We start from the raw sequence: 5963 nt of genomic DNA, 5'->3' as shown, positions 1-5963 counted from the left end.
ATTTAAAATTATGCAATAGTTTAGCATCGAAATCGTTGTTTTACTGATTGTTTATCACCCATTCATCTTGTGTTTACTAAAGTCTTCCTACAAACACCAGTTATACTATAAGAAAGCTGGCATGGACTAACAACTTTGTAACACTGCACACTTAATTAACTAAAACAACCTTTAATCATAAGAAAAATCAGATAAAAAAAACTACTTTACTCACTCGTTGTGTGTGGTTTTCATCCTCCATGCTAAATCTCTTCACTTGTGTGTGTTTGAAATCTCCCCTCGGTGGTGATAGCTGTTTTTAAAGCCTGATCAAAAGTTACTGTGAACCTGATACTACTACTAACAACAACAACAACAACAGAACACATTATATAATTGTTGTTATTAAATGAAATATCTGGACATTTAACACTTATTTGATAACATTACAGATTGAGCAACTTTGGTGTATAAGACAGCAGGCTAACCTGGTAGAAAATAAATAAATCATAATGTGATTTTGTAGAAACTGTAATCAGGTGCTAAAAAAAAGAGTACCCATTAAAATGTCTTTATATCAAGGACCCGATCATGGAACAATGCACAGTTCAAGCGCAGCTTGAGCTTCTTGAGTCTGTTCAGTAAAGAGCATTTTGATTGGTGGATTAAAAGCTCACCGCGATTGGCTGAACGGAACATCCTCCAAAAAAAGATATTTATGAATCTTAACCTGCCAGGAAGGTCTAAAAAATACCACACACAAATTCAAAGCAGTCCACGCATGTGTGATGATTTGCAAATGCAGATTCAACGATCCATAAATACATGTACCATTATTCATAAATGTGTGATGGAAATTAATTCAAGAAATGTATATATACATATTTGTGTAAACATTTTAAATTTATTTAGGTAAGATGCATTTGTGTGACCATTTGGGGAAATATTTATGCTTTTACTTTTGTATTTATGAATTGTGTTTTGAACTTACGAATCGGATTTTGTAAATGTAAATTGTGCTGTGCATTTATGAATTTTGTTTTGCAAATGTGTTATTTTTGAGGCTGATCTGGCTCCATAGAAAACTAACAGAATTCTAGATAGGCCTATTCCCTGAAAACAAGTCTTAAAATCTTATGACTTTTTGCTTCTCTTGAGCATTTGTCTTGTTTAAATCATGTTTTTTAACTAGAAAAAAAATGCTTTAACCATTTAGTTATTTATTTAAGCATAAAAGTGCAGGCTGTTCTTGTACTGTAAATGTTGGTTGGTACATTGATTTTAAAAAGATAATGAATGGCCATGAATAATAATGCCTAACAATAAATAACACTGTCATGAAAATACACTAGAGCAGCAAGTAAGTAATAAATCGCCACAGTTGTTTTGGATTTATCTAGTCCATATGAAAAAGACCAGCCTGTTTCTAACGACATGTTTCGTTAACTTAAAAGCAGACATCACAAAGATGCAAAGAGCTCAGAACTCGGATATGTCATTCAGAATGGATTTAAATCAGCGGCTACTTCAAAAATACCAGTCTACGAGGCCAAAATACAAATAAAGACATTGGCAAAGAGAGGAAATTCAAAAGCAGGACCATGCATAATCCTTCAAGACGCTTAATGCCAGAGCACATAAATAGGTTCCCTCCGTAAAAACACAAGATAAAGAATGGCAGGGCTATGGAATTAGGCTTTCTTTGGAGATACCATCCACTTGGACCAATCACAATCACTTATGTTGCAGTATGTTTTCTCAAAAAAGAGCAGAATAGCAAAATAACACAAACACTAAAGCAATCTCATTGTGACTAAATGATGTGTGCTTTATAGGGGAGCCAGGGGCTAGATGTAACACTTTGTACTTCAGGAAATATTTTTCTCTGGGTAGATTTCTATTTGAAAGATAATTCCTATATACACAATTACCTTGTAATTACTATGGGGCATGTTGTCACAATAACAATCTGCTGGTAACTGAAACCGCTATCTATGTTTTATCTTTTTATGTGAGTCTGTCAAAAATCTTTGTTTTGGACACCAGAAACTGCAAAATAATAATAATAATAATAATAATTCATTATATTTATATAGCGCTTTTCTAGGCACTCAAAGCGCTTTACATTGTCAGGGGTATCTCCTCATCCACCACCAGTGTGCAGCATCCGTAAGTAATAAATCGCCACAGTTGTTTTGGATTTATCTAGTCCATATGAAAAAGACCAGCCTGTTTCTAACGACATGTTTCGTTAACTTAAAAGCAGACATCACAAAGATGCAAAGAGCTCAGAACTCGGATATGTCATTCAGAATGGATTTAAATCAGCGGCTACTTCAAAAATACCAGTCTACGAGGCCAAAATACAAATAAAGACATTGGCAAAGAGAGGAAATTCAAAAGCAGGACCATGCATAATCCTTCAAGACGCTTAATGCCAGAGCACATAAATAGGTTCCCTCCGTAAAAACACAAGATAAAGAATGGCAGGGCTATGGAATTAGGCTTTCTTTGGAGATACCATCCACTTGGACCAATCACAATCACTTAAATTGCAGTGTGTTTTCTCTCAAAGAAATAAGCCTAACCCTAACCCAACTCTAACCCTTCTCGAAGTGAGAGCTGAAATATGCTCTTCAATGATAGGGAATGGCAACAGCAGTCCCTTTTATTTTGTTGCTTTTAGGGACAATTGCTTATTCACCAAATCGCCATGACAACTCCAAGGCACATCTCTCTCTCTCTCTTTCTCTTTCTCTCTATCTCTATGCTTTGCAATTCAGTGCAAATCGTCCCCCAAGCCATTTTAAACTACAGTTTGACAGCCTGGTCCTTGAAATAAAAACTGCAAAGCCAATCGAGACCGTCTTAAATGAAAATATGAGCAGCCACCAGCCAGTTTAACATGTCCCTTTTGAAAGTTGCAGTATTTTTGTTCATATGAAGCAACCAATTAAGATTAAGATTATCTGTTGAATGCAGTTTCAATTTAGAACTATTTCAAACAACATTTTTCAAATCCTTCTATAATTTTCATGCATGCCGTTTTTATGAGCTCATATTAGTTGAGACCATATGACATATTTGTACTTTTAAAAAATTTACTTTTCACACAGGACGATTTAAATATTTTAATTCAATTTAATATATATATATTATATATATATTATAATATATCACACGTACATATCACACGTAACACATATAAAGCCTATGATTTCAACATTTATTAATAATAATAATAATAATTGTGAAATAACTGCAACATTTTGAAAATGGATTTACAAAAGACATCTTCAGTGAAAATATAAACCCAGTGGTCAGCTCGTAATGGAATCCACGCGTAACATGAACGCAACATGGAAGACGCTTAAAATGACACGCCATCTGTTAGCGACGCGACAAAACTACTAAAATCAAGGAAACTGTGCAGACCGCTAGCGCGCGACGCGTCTTTAGAGGATGGAATCCTGGCGTCGGTACCAAGTCTACCAATGAAAGACTTTTTGTTTTATGCAAGCGACGGGACGCGACGCGACGCGACACTACTGGAAGGCTGGCTCTTCTACGCGCTTTTACTGGGAGCGTTCTAGTTTTGTCGCGTCGCGACGCTCGCTTGCAGTGCAGATGGGGTGTAACAAGTGCAAGAGATCCTCGTCCTCATCTCCAGTTACTTTTACCGGCATCGCAGCCTACCTAGTTCACTTCAACAAGACCGCTTCACCTATTCTTCATCTACGGAACTGCACATCTCCACACCACAGACGCAAGGAACATTCAAGTTCACCCAGTTGTTAAGTGGCAATCCTGACATAAGAGATCTTGGGATAAGACATAGCGGTGCGCACCGCGTTCTGCAGTCTGTTCGTATATGGTAATATACTAATAACTTCTCCTCGTCAACAAGCATCATCCTCATAAACAACTCACCTGCTTTGGTGACATATCAAATCCCCCATTCCCGGTATTCCTGTTCCCTATAAAAAAAGCCGTGATGCGTGCGTGTCAGTGGTAATCCGTGGGCAGCTGCGTTCAGATTTCTTTCCACCGCTCTTCATGCAATTCGTGTGACCTTTTCCAGCGAACGCATCCTTCATCCTTTACACTCCAGTCACATTCTGGTGTTTTTGCTGCGCGTATGATCCTGGTGCTCTGGTCCTGCGTGTTCGCGAGCTCCCCACACGAGCTTCACCAGTGCGCGCTGCGCGGACACGCTTGAGTGCTCGGGAACGCCAGCACAGGCGCGGGTTCCTAGGAAACCGAAAAGCGCACACACAGGCTGCATGCAGGAGAGAGGAGAGGGGGTGTGAGTAACCCTGCTTTCCAGGACATCTATAGAGAGCTTTCTGCGGTTGAATTATGTGAATTGCATTTCCACAATATAAAACCAATAAGGCCACATAAAAAGAGCAGAATAGCAAAATAACACAAACACTAAAGCAATCTCATTGTGACTAAATGATGTGTGCTTTATAGGGGAGCCAGGGGCTAGATGTAACACTTTGTACTTCAGGAAATATTTTTCTCTGGGTAGATTTCTATTTGAAAGATAATTCCTATATACACAATTACCTTGTAATTACTATGGGGCATGTTGTCACAATAACAATCTGCTGGTAACTGAAACCGCTATCTATGTTTTATCTTTTTATGTGAGTCTGTCAAAAATCTTTGTTTTGGACACCAGAAACTGCAAAATAATAATAATAATAATAATAATTCATTATATTTATATAGCGCTTTTCTAGGCACTCAAAGCGCTTTACATTGTCAGGGGTATCTCCTCATCCACCACCAGTGTGCAGCATCCAACACACACACACACACACACACACACACTTTTTCAAAACTCTTCACACAGTTCTCCTAACCATCTTTCAACTAGACACAGCAGTTAATTTCAGATTCAAAATCCACTAAAGCTACCAAAACACTTCATTACTGTCTCAAATTAAGGCATTCTTAACTAACCCTAGCAAAGGTTTTCACCAAACACACCTTATCACACATAACACAACAACCTAAAAAACACTAACAGGTAGCATTATACAATGTCTTTTTTTTGTTAAAATTTCTTTACAAAACAAGAACGATACTCTCTGCTGTTCATAATTCACTGCAGTATATATTACATGGTCCATGTTTACATTTATAGTACACAATTATTCATAAGTTTTCCCTTTTTGTATAGATGGTAAGGAAAGTGAAAGACTACTGTAACACTTGTGACAGTATTCAAAAATTCATGTATTTTGACGAAGGTAGTCAATGAATGCATTTTGTGCCAAAACAATGATAAATGATTCACAGTTTAGCCCACGTAGACTGATGTTGTGCTCGCTGTGTGAAGAGTTTTGAAAAAGTGGCCTTAGTATTGAGAAATGTGTCCCAGCGATTGTAAAAAAAACAAAACTGTAATATACAGACCTTATGATAACTTTCCCATGTGACAACTACCCTTGCTTGCTTTTCTCAATGTACATATTTATTGTTTATAAATCTGATGGGAACATCCCAGAATTCTCATTGCTCAGTTTATTCACGAACGAAGGCAAATTCAGCCCAGCGCGGCCCGTGAAATGTTTGATTGGTGGGATGCAGTCAGGTGATCAGCGTTAGAATTCCAAGCAGTAGTTGTCGACACGGTGACTGGGCAACCAGAGCGCCGAGATTAAAGTCATTTGGATCTGAATGGCTGCTATAGTTTCCTAGATAAAACAGTAATTTAATCATTGAATGAGAATGCTTTTGCAGGCCATGTGTGTAAACACAATTGCTCAAGGGAAAGGAGATTGAGTATTCTCAGTGTGCGAGCTTTAATCGCCAAAGTGGAGCTTTTCCAGCCTTTATATTTCCCTCCAAAATGACTGAAGCCACTTACAGTGCGTTTGTTGCCGTTGCCTAACTGCAAGTCAGTCGTCGGAGAGCTATTATGCATACTTCTGCATATTTTGTTTTGTCATTTGCACTTTACTTTAGTACCT

At 37.7% G+C, this 5963-nt stretch overlaps 1 protein-coding gene across 1 annotated transcript in view; it reads right to left on the bottom strand.

Annotated features, from left to right (window-relative positions):
• LOC107554655 (neuroligin-3-like) overlaps positions 1-4193 on the bottom strand; it is a 77487-nt gene extending 73294 nt beyond the window's left edge. The window contains exon 1 of the mRNA XM_016237234.1: positions 3910-4193. The gene's annotated coding sequence lies outside the window, so the exon portion shown is untranslated. The remainder of the gene's footprint in view (positions 1-3909) is intronic.
• Positions 4194-5963: the final 1770 nt, after the last annotated feature.

Source organism: Sinocyclocheilus grahami, unplaced genomic scaffold (assembly GCF_001515645.1).
Source record: "Sinocyclocheilus grahami isolate Dianchi unplaced genomic scaffold, SAMN03320097.WGS_v1.1 scaffold509.1, whole genome shotgun sequence".
Lineage (NCBI taxonomy): Eukaryota > Metazoa > Chordata > Actinopteri > Cypriniformes > Cyprinidae > Sinocyclocheilus > Sinocyclocheilus grahami.
This window is presented reverse-complemented; position numbering and strand designations above follow the sequence as displayed.